The sequence below is a fragment of the Ostrea edulis genome, chromosome 2, assembly GCF_947568905.1.
Source record: "Ostrea edulis chromosome 2, xbOstEdul1.1, whole genome shotgun sequence".
Taxonomy (NCBI): domain Eukaryota; kingdom Metazoa; phylum Mollusca; class Bivalvia; order Ostreida; family Ostreidae; genus Ostrea; species Ostrea edulis.
In genome coordinates, this window is record NC_079165.1 from 52,582,594 (window position 1) to 52,593,798 (window position 11,205).

An 11,205-nucleotide genomic window follows, 5' to 3' on the forward strand; every position below is an offset into this window, starting at 1 on the left:
TATCCCCCTTTTATCGATTTTCAGATGACCATTTTGTCTGTCCAAAATCTCTAAAACGATAAAAGCTAGAATGCTGAAATTTTCAGTGATGTTAGACAACATGTTGTAGTTGTGCACCTGGGTTTTCAAAATTTCCGGAAGTGCCTAGTATGGAAGCTCGGTAGGGATCAAAAATGGAGTTTAAAAAAGTGCCCAATTTTTTCCTCCGTTTTAAATCATAACTTTTTACTCATATTTATTTTGTTTAGACATATATAACAAAAGTTGTACAGTTTATTGAGATCTTTCGTGCCATACCAAGAAATGGGCCCAAGGGCCTCATGGCTCGCCTGAGCCATTGAATTTCTGTTACAATGATTAACTTTTTTCTCACGAAACTTTTGATAAGACATGTAGAATAAAAGTTGTTCAGTTTTGCAAGATCTATCTAATGATATCAAAAAATAGGCCTCCGGGCGTCATGGCTTGCCTGAACAGTCGAATTTGTATCGCAATTAATAACATTAATAACTTTTTTCTCGAGAAACTTTTGACAAGACATGTAGAACAAAAGTTGTTCAGTTTCGCAAGCGTTAACTAATGATGTTAAGAAATAGGCCTGTGAGTCTCATGGCTCACCTGAACAGTTGGGTTATTGTTGCAATCTATAACATTTTTGTCAAAAAACTTTTAATAAGACATCTAGAACAAAAGTTGATCAGTTTTGCAAGATCTTTCGTACAACATCATGAAAAAGGCGAACAGGTCTCATGGCTTGCCTGAACAGTTTGATTAGTGTCACAATCAATAACTTTTTTCGCGAGAAACTTTTGATAAGACATGTAGAACAAAAGTTGTTCAGTTTCGCAAGATCTTTCAAACAATATCAAGAAAAAGGCCCACGGGCCTTATGACTCACCTTAACAGTCTGATAAATGTCACAATCAATTACTTTTTTCTCAAGAAAATTTTGATAGGACATGTAGAACAAAATTTGTTCAGTTTTGCGAGATATAACTAGAATGATATCAAAGAATAGGCCTCCGGGCGACATGACTTGCCTGATCAGTCGAATTTGTATCGCAGTAAATAACATTATTAAATTTTTTCTCGAAAAAAGGCTGACCCCTTTAATTAGTGGCCGAGAGGGGCAGAGAGTCTTTAATTTATAACACTTAAATGATCAATATTTGTAAAACATTACTGAAGCTAAATTGTACGTCTAGACAATATATTTGTATCATTATTTATGAATGAAAATCTCATCAAATTCTTATCTCATCACATCTAAAATTGGACGGAAAACCCACTCGTTGCTCGCAACGAGATCGCATCTAGTTATTATTATTATTATAGCAGTTATTTGGCAGTATTTTACTAGTTTGGCAGAATAACAGCTGTTATTTAGCAGTTCCTAACAGTTCATAGTTAGCAGTTCTCAGAACTACTTGCATAGCAGTCAGTTTTGCTCTTTATGTCATACGTCTTACCTGTTTTCAGCAGTTTGATGCACTGTATGGGTAACAGGTGTCATTTCTTTAAACACCCTTACTGCTTTTTAGCCGAGTTGCAACAAAGTTGAACTCGGCTATTGGTTTGGTGATGCTGGCGGGCCAGTAGGCGGGCGGTTGGTTTCCGGATGATAATTCAAAAAGTTTACAATCTAATCAAATGAAACTTTGATATATTGTTGGGTACCAGGTAAGGAAGACCCCTGTTGATTTTGGAGAAAAAAGGTCAAAGGTCAAGGTCACAGTGACCGAATATAGAATGAAAATTTCAGAAATATTTGGTTTCCGGATGATAACTCAGAAAGTTTAAATCCGAATCAAATGAGACTTAAAGATATTGTTATGTACCAGGTAAGGAAGACCCCTATTGATTTTGGAGAAAATATATCAAAGGTCAAGGTCACAGTGACCGAAAATAGATTTAAATTTTTTTTTTTAATTCGGTTTCCGGAGGATAACTTAAAATTTTTAATTTGAATCAAATGAAACTTGGATATATCGTTGGATACCAGTAAAGTAAGGCCCCTACTGATTTTGGGGGGAAAAGGTCAAAGGTCAAGGTCACAGTGACCGAACATAGATTGAAAACTTCAGACAAATATGGTTTCTGGACAGTAACTCGAAAAGTTTAAAACTGAAATTAGTTCTTCACAATTATGAATATGCCACATCATTCCTGACTTTACAATGTATCCCATGCAACTCAGCTTATGCACCCCTGGGTGCATATATTGATTTTCTTTTCATTGATATAGCAGTTTCAGATGATAGAGGCTTGCAGTTTTAACAGTTGTCAACACCCTAACTGCTGTTTCTTTTAATTGATAGCAGTTTAAGATTCTAGATATAACAGTTAATCATACACAAATACCTACAAACAATAATGAGTCAACATTTTAATCTTTTTCAAATCTGTTTGGAAATTCTGATGCATTATGTAAGCTAGGTCCCCAGAAGATTACAATTAAAGTTTTATTATGTTTGATTATGGAACAGCTGTCGTCAATTTTGTAATTAATTGTTTCTTTTATAATACAAATAAAGAAAAGGAACATGTATGTTTTTATAATTTCATGAAATACTTTTTCCAAAGTTACATTACACAATACAATATAATACGTTTGAAAAGAAATGAAACTAAATTAACTTGGTGATGTACGATTTTAAACTAATACAGTGAAAACATTTGAAAAAGAAATTGGGTTCATCATTTAAACAAGAGGCCCACAGGCCTTATCGGTCACCTGAGTATTACTGAAAAAGTATCACTACTCCCAAGGACTATAAAATCTAGAAAAAATATCCTGTTTTGAATATCTAAGCTAAATTCTAATGTTCAACAACAGTATATATATAACAAGATGTGTTTTTAAATCTTCAATGCCCTCAAAAGTGCATACACACTGATAAAAGGCTTTACATAATATAATAGGTGTATTAACATTAATTATGCATTTAGATTTTATACAGTATCAGCAAACTTACACATAAATACTATATACTAAGTTTGGCCCCACCCTAAAACTTAAACCCCTACTCCTAGGATCATCAAATTTAAAATTTTGGTAAAGGACTACCCGCTCTTTCTAAATATCCATTTAGTTTCAATTTAATATCATTAGCACTAAAGAAGATGTTATAAAAGTATAAACAGTATATATAGTAAGTTTGGCCCCGCCCTGGGGTCAGAACCCCTACCCCAGGAATCATGAAATTTACAATTTTGGTAGAGGCCTTCCTGCTCTACATCACTATATGCATTTAGTTTTTCTTACAATATTTGGGACTAATACACGTCCAGCTTATTATCGGTTAGGCCTATTCATTAATTTATTTTGCACCATTACGGAGATCCTATGGTAGCCCTATCCCGAAAACGTCAGAATAAAAAAAATCGGATAGGGTTACATTATTGCAGCTGACCAGATGCCCATTTCTCGCTTTGGTTTTTCTCTCATTTGTACTAAATCCGCACCAGAATACCGTGCAAAGGAATTTAGACACTGTGCACATATGCAATCAAGAAATGTTAGTCCTTAAAAGTCTTACCTTTCACCTGGGCCCATCCATTTTATCTCTCAGCTACAGACCTTTTGCTGGACAATGTAGTCTTACATCTGAATTTCTTCAGCAACTGACTACATGTCTTTGTTTATCATGGTGACACAGGTCTACAGTTCCGGACCATCACATTTTCATTATAGGCCTAACAATAACTGGCAGTATAATCCATGAAGATAATTTAGGTTTCAATCTTCTTGTGAGAAGATCAGAAGTTACTCACATGAAAAAAATGATCTGAAAATCGTTGTTAATTAATGTCACCAGTCTTTGCATAGGTCCGACACCGCCAGTTCCGAATCACGGATCCATACATATGTTTAAAACGACTGCAGGCTGATTCAAACCATAGACGTACGCTTTAAAACGTATATGTTCAAACGTTGATTGACCCGATCCTACTGTGACAGTTTTGGTTTAATTAACATTTAAATTGTTAATTCATTACCTATGTTTATGCTACTATACATCCTGTAGATCATCATTTTTTGTGTAAAGTCTGAATCTGATGTAAATTGTTCACTTTACTATTTTTCTCACATGTACTGTTATACTGTTGAATTTGCCTCCATCTTGTCAATCATTCCAAAGTTAATTTGTTTCCTAACTTTTCATTGGTTTAAAGCTAGTGCCTTAAACTCACCAGAAATCGTTTTAGATTTTCACCCTGCAGTTTTCAAAGTCTCTTAGTTAGAGTCATTTTCATTGGTTAGAGTTAGTATATAAACAGTGACAGCGGCAGTTTCAAGTCACTTTGCTAGGGGCTAAAGAACCTACAGGTTCGTGCTCTCTCTATTCTTCTCTTCTTCTCTTTGGTTAAATCCCGGACTGCTCGTGCCGTCTGATTTTTTACCTGTTTAGGAAATAGTCTAAATTCTTTAAGATGTAATTTAGTCCCTGGATAGAGTCAGACTGGTTCAAGGTTGAATTAGATATCCCTTTACAACTTTACTTTATATAGCATTGTAGTTATTTTTTTATGTAGAGAAATTACTGAGCTTAGTGCCTTTTTGATACTTAGGAATTTACATACAGTTTTGCTGGTATAGCGAGCCACCATGTGCTTTGGGGTTTGTTGGGTGTTGTATGGAAGCCTATTCCCTTCTCCTTTGATATTTTTAGGCCATAGTATTTTCATTTTCCCCTTATTTATTTTTGTTATTTAAATTCATTTTGGTTATTAATTACTCAGTGGTCAATTCATCTTCGTTTTCTAACTCATTTACCTTTCTATTTTGTTTACATTTTTGGAGATTATTTTGAAAACTTGTATGTTATTTGTTGTCAATCAAATTATTCAGTATAATACTATAATAAATGATCTGTTAAAACTTTCAAACTCTCTTCTTATTCCAAGGTGTTGATCATAATCTGGGAATCTTATATCTGAACCTGGGTTGAACAAAAACAGGACCAGTCATTGTAAATTGACATTGTCAGTGTCTGTCCCTTACTATTACGCCCTTCAGTACAGAGTTTAAGGGTACTTTGATAGTTTTTATGCTTTGGGCAGACTGAGTGGACTTTGCAGCCGGAAACAGACTGGTTCCCGTTACACAATATTGGCAAGAATAAAGTAAATTTTATATGCAAGGATTGTGTAGAGTTTTTCTCCTATTTAAAGACCCACTCATCTTGAATTGAGAATCTTCACAGCACACCTAACCTTTTCAAGCATTTTTTGAAAATGAAAGTATTTTACTTTCTTTACCAGATTCACCAAATCAAATTACAAAAACTTTAAAAGTCAACAAAGAAAGAAAACATAAAATAAAAAGATGAATTTAAAAAAAGGTGGGGATAAAAAAAAAAGACATACCCCCCCCCCCCCAACAAAACCAAAAGGAAAATAAAATTTAAAAAATCAAAGATCATGAATTCCGAGTAATTATCAATCATAGATGGAATTAATGGATCGGGATGCCGTAAATCTTCAATAAATTTAATGTTTTCTTGTCAAAATATAGCTAAAAAACAAGTACTTGTGACAAATATTGCAAAATTATTTTATAATCATGTTTATTTAAGGTAACTCCATACTCAAAGTTTTATCTGATACAAATTTGAAAAGTATATTTATTTCCATTCATTAGAGTTAAAACTAACAAATTATCAAATAAAATACATAGGTCATCACACTTTTTAAGATGTGAGACGTACATAAACAGAATCAAATATAACCGTCAGAAAATTGCAATTTTCCTTCAACAGCGTTTTTAAAATTCCACACAAACTGGTTATGACGATATAGCTACTGATTGTGCCGCGAAACAATCCATGATGTACAACCCTAGGAATTGGAGGAAAATCATTATGTAGTCATATAGTACTTTATATCACAGCAGAAAACCCTGAAATAAGCACCACAGTGGTTGTAAGAAGATACCTTCCAACAAAAAAGTTTAGCAAATCAATTCCTTGAGCTTAAACTTTAGTCAATGTTACAATGACTATGCAGTTGACATCTGTAAGAAACATCGCTGTTTTTACTGTAATGACTCTCAGTGCATATTTTGTGAGCTAATTCAGCAACTAGTCATAAAATGCTACCATCAAAACAATAAAGAAAACCAGAAATGTTTGTCAAACATACAACAACACACACACACACTCATCCCCCTACGTGGTGCAGAATTTAAAAGGATTATACACATGCATCATTTAATTGATAATAGTGCCAAACCAATTCAAGATGTTGACTGGACAATATCTTCCTATGTCCAGAATGGACTGACTCTTGACCTTTGACCATGTGACCTAAAATAAATAGGAGTCATCTACTCCATAGGATGTACCAAGTTTAGTGTCAATCAAGCTACTGATTTTTGAAATATAGGAGACAATATATTATTATGTCCATTTTGACCCTTGATCTTTAACGATGTGACCACAAAATCAATAGGGGTCATCTACTTCTTAAGATGTACCAGTGTTCCAAGTTTGATGTCTGTCAAGCAAAGGATCCTCAAGATATTGAGTGGACAGTATAATCCTATGTCCAGAGTGGACTGACTCTTCACCTTTTGACCTAAAAATCAATAGGGGTCCACTTCTACTCATAACCAACCAACATTTGAAATATCATAACGATCAAGTGAATGGTTCCCAAGATATTGGCTAACAGGTGGTCTGCCGACCGACAAATACAAAGCAACACCCTCCCCCTTTTCTTCTTTGAAAGGGGGCATAAGTAATTGTTTACAGAATCTCATATACAGTCACATGAATTTAGAAATATAACTGAAATGGGTTTCCGTACTTCTGAAAAACGTAAATACTGACTATTACAATGACATTAATGGACTTCCATAATTCTACCCTCAATGAAAAAATACAATCGGAATATTAATTTACACTTGAATTTAACCGAATATAATACGCACTTTTAAATTTTTTTATGAGAAGGGACACATACTACATACCACTAAAGGCTTTTGACTCATTTTGTTATAGGCAATGCAATGTGCACTTTATTTTTCGCGTTGTTTACCTGTTTAAAAGCGTAAAATTGTATAAAAAGACTAATCTTACACCCTGTAACTAATTATTATGAAACAGCCAATCAAAATTTATCATCTGCAATTTTTAAAATTGCCATGATATTATGACACCGTGACTAGCACATATTTAGTGCACATGTCCTTTGTCATTTGATTTTGTCAGATTTCTGCATGTTACACGTTTTTCATGGGTCTGGGATTATGCGATTACTTTTGAGTTTTAACTTTCCTTTTGCAGTAAACGACTGATGTACCTACCCATCTAAATGCGGCGAAATTTTAGAGGGTTATGTTTGAATTCTTCTTTTAGTACCAATTAAATTCCTGGCTTGAATTATTGATATGTTTATAATTACCGAGGGGGGTCGTTATATCGCACCTTGGTAAGTCATTTTTCGAAGCTTCGGTGTATGGAGCGCCAAATTAGCATAACTAAAATAATTGAAGATATCTTCAATTATTTGAAGATATCATCAATTCAATTTTTGCTCTCTTTAATTGAATTAATGCGCGCATTAAATCAATTAATGCTCTCTTCAAATGAATTAATGCGCGCTTCAATTCAATTATTGTTCTTATCAATTGAATTAATGCACGCATCAATTCAATTAATGAGAGCAATAATAGATTTCATGCACGCATTAATTCAATTAATATTCTCTTCAATTCAATTGATGAGAGCATCAATTTCGTAGAAATACTGCTCGCAATAATTAATTTAGAGCTCGGTATAAATAAGTTGATGATCTCTTTAACTCAATTGAATATATCTTTAATTATTTACAATGCATTTGTATACGGAATTAATGCGCGCATCAATTCTTTTAAAGAAAGCAACAATTCAATTAAAGAGATCATTAATTCAATTGTGGATATGTTGAATTGAAGATATCTTTAATTATATAGTTGCTCTCTCTAAAAGAATTATTGCTCTCTTCAAATGAATTAAAGATATCATTAATTCAATTGAAGAGAGCAATAATTTGATTAATGCGCGCATTTAATCATATTATTGATCTCATCAAATGAATTAATGCGCGCATCAATTCAATTATTGCTCTCATCAATTGATTTAATGCGCGCATTATATCAATTATTGCTCTCTTCAATTGAATTGAAGCGCACATCAATTCCATTGTTGATATCATTAATTCATTTGAAGAGATCATTAATTCAATTAAAGCGCGCATCAATTCAGCTGAAGAATTAATACTATCATCAATTCAATTAATGCGCGCAATAATTCAGAATTGAAGATATCATTAATTAATTGAAGATATCTTTTTTAATTAAATTGTTGCGCACATCAAATGAATTGATGATATTTTCAAATAATTGAAGATATCTTCAATTATTTGAGTTTATGTTAATTTGGCGCTCCATATGGGTAATGTTTTAATTACAACACATTGTACGCTTGCATCGACTATTTAATTAATATGGACTTTAAACAAAGAAAATATCGAGTCTGTTAAAACTCTATTGCTACAAACTCTCGTGCTTTGCTAAAATTAACATAATTTCCCCGAAAATACTGCTATGTAGTGTATATATAAGGACAAGATTGCTGTTTTCTTTTTTTTTAAATGCTGCATTGTATACAAATTCTTGTGCATGCTTTTTTGAGAACCTACATTATTTCCACAAAGATTTTACGTGAAGTTAAATGCGATTGTACACACGAACTATGGTATTTCCTCAATTTACAGGCCCCAAAAGGGGATGTGTATTAAATACATTCGGCAAAATACGGTAAATGTGATTATCTATTATTGTATCTGACTGTAGAATAGTCTGAAAGCGAAAACATAACAAACTGAACATGCGTTCCTCGTCTCACCCCAGTATATTCCCGCAGAGATATTCACATGGTTTAGGCTTTGACACACTTTCGAAGAGGCCTCGACGGGGAGTAATTGACCAATACCATTTTCAAATATTTACTATGCTTTTCCAACCTAAGAAAGTGATATGTTACTTTCTTCACTATGAAATATTTACTTACAAGTTATTTGTTTCATGTTAACGAATCTATTTTTGTAGTTGATAAATTCCTATACACGTACGTCGCATGTTTAATGTACAATCGCCTGTGACACTTATTGACTTAATTTGCCTACATCATATATTCATGCGCACTATATTTAGTTTCTTTATACGTATTGAGGGGACTCATTTAAATTACATTGTTATAAGAATGTCAACATAACAACATACATGTATGATATGTCTTCAAAACTTAATGAAGCTTTTCAAAAAAGCAAATGAAAAAAATTTGAAGATCTTTGTGCGCGGGATTTATTTGCTGTCGGTGTAAGAATAAACAGAAAGTTTGTGAGCCGCTGTAAATCTGCATGCCGTTGACAGCAAGGAGCATCTCGCTTTGTGAACCGACTCAAAAACTGTTCTTTAAATCGAAAGTTAGGCCTTTGCTAACTTCAATAACATAAATGAAGAGACATTATGTTAATTGGTATCGTATAAGTTTTACATTTAGAAACCCATCTATTCTTCGATCTCCATTTCCCCACTTTGAAAAAAAATCTGGTACAATGTACATCCACATGTGCTTGTTGACAAAGACTTCCTATATCTGCATATGCAATGTTCAATGTCAGAAATAAATCATAATCCCAATTTAAAAAAAAACCAAGGTGGGGAGGGGGAGTCATGTCCACATGCACCTAAGGTGGTATCTTGAAATCATTAATCTTGATACTTAGCTCTTGTGATGTATAGGTGTTGACAACTTTACGATTTCTGGCAAAGGGAGATTATTTATCAGAAGTGGCAGACAGTCATGGGATTTCCATAGCTTCAGCATCAAGAATTGTGCACAGAGTCTGTTCAACTTTATGTCTGAGACTAGGGAACATAAATTTTCCCACTTTAGTGCCAGAGTTCGTCCGCATTAAGGGGGGTTTCATAGAATTGCGAATTTTCCCAATGTGGTCGGAACCATTGATGGAACACTGCTTCCCATTCAAGGGATGGCAGGTGATGAGGAGCCCACATTCATCTGCAGGAAGGGATTCCATGCCACCAATATGCAGGCCGTTGTGGATGCAAATCTCAGGTAAAACATGTTATCACAGATACATAGGTAACAAGTAATGTGACCACGATAAAAACGAACTTTTTGAAATTAAAAAGAAATTGTAGCAAAATTATATACATGTACATATATTCATTTGCCTATGAATGGTACATAAATATTTGACAATTTAATAAAAATATATGCTCAATTCCTTTAGCTTTACAAACATAGTGGTGAGATGGTCTGGATCCACACATGACTCCTTCATCCTAACAAATTCATCCCTCCGAAACAGTATGGAAGGAACCGATGGATGGCTGTTGGGGGATTCTGGGTACCCTTTGAAGAAGTGGCTTCTGACACCTTTTGCTCAGCCATCCAATCAGCAGGAGCAGAGGTTCAACCGTGCCCACTGTTCCACCAGAAATACAGTGGAGAGAGCTTTTGGTGTACCCAAGAGCAGGTTTAGGTATTTAAAAGAAGTTTTCAAATATTTTGTTGAAAATTGATTCAGACATTTAATTAATTGGCTTCAAATCACTGAATGATTACACATTATGCAAAAACTTTGGAAAATGGAGGTAAGGGAGGTCCAAATCCACAAACATGTAGATGTGTAGTATTTAATAGCAAAACTATAAGAGGCATATTTTTTCTTTATAATTTAAGATGTATGCACAAGACTGGTGGAAGTTTACAATTTGGCACGGAAAAATGCATTAAAAACATTGAATGCTGTTTTCGGCTCCACAACAAGGCTATCCTTGACAAAATACCCCTGCAAGCCACAAATGAGGAAGCTGTGCCAGTGTTCCACCACCATGCAGCATACCAGGGAAATGACAATGATGGTCTCACTTTGAGACAGAGATTTTAATCTTGCAAGTTCTTGATATTGTATTTGGATTAAATTTCAAAAAGCAATTTCTAAAAGTATCATAAACCAAACTAGTTCTAATTGTAACGGGGACCGTTACCTATGTTCCCTAAACCTCCCCCAATTCAAAAGTGATGTCCTTGTGAATCTATAGCAAAAAATCATTTTATTTTAGCCTTTAATTACATGTAGTACGTTCAATATGGTCATTTCAGTACCAAGAAATGAAAGCGTTTCACG

The 11,205-nt window shown here is 34.0% G+C and overlaps 1 pseudogene; it reads left to right on the top strand.

Annotated features, from left to right (window-relative positions):
- The first annotated feature begins 8,873 nt into the window (after positions 1 to 8,873).
- Positions 8,874 to 10,965, top strand: LOC125679967 (putative nuclease HARBI1; annotated as a pseudogene).
- The last annotated feature ends 240 nt before the right edge of the window (positions 10,966 to 11,205 follow it).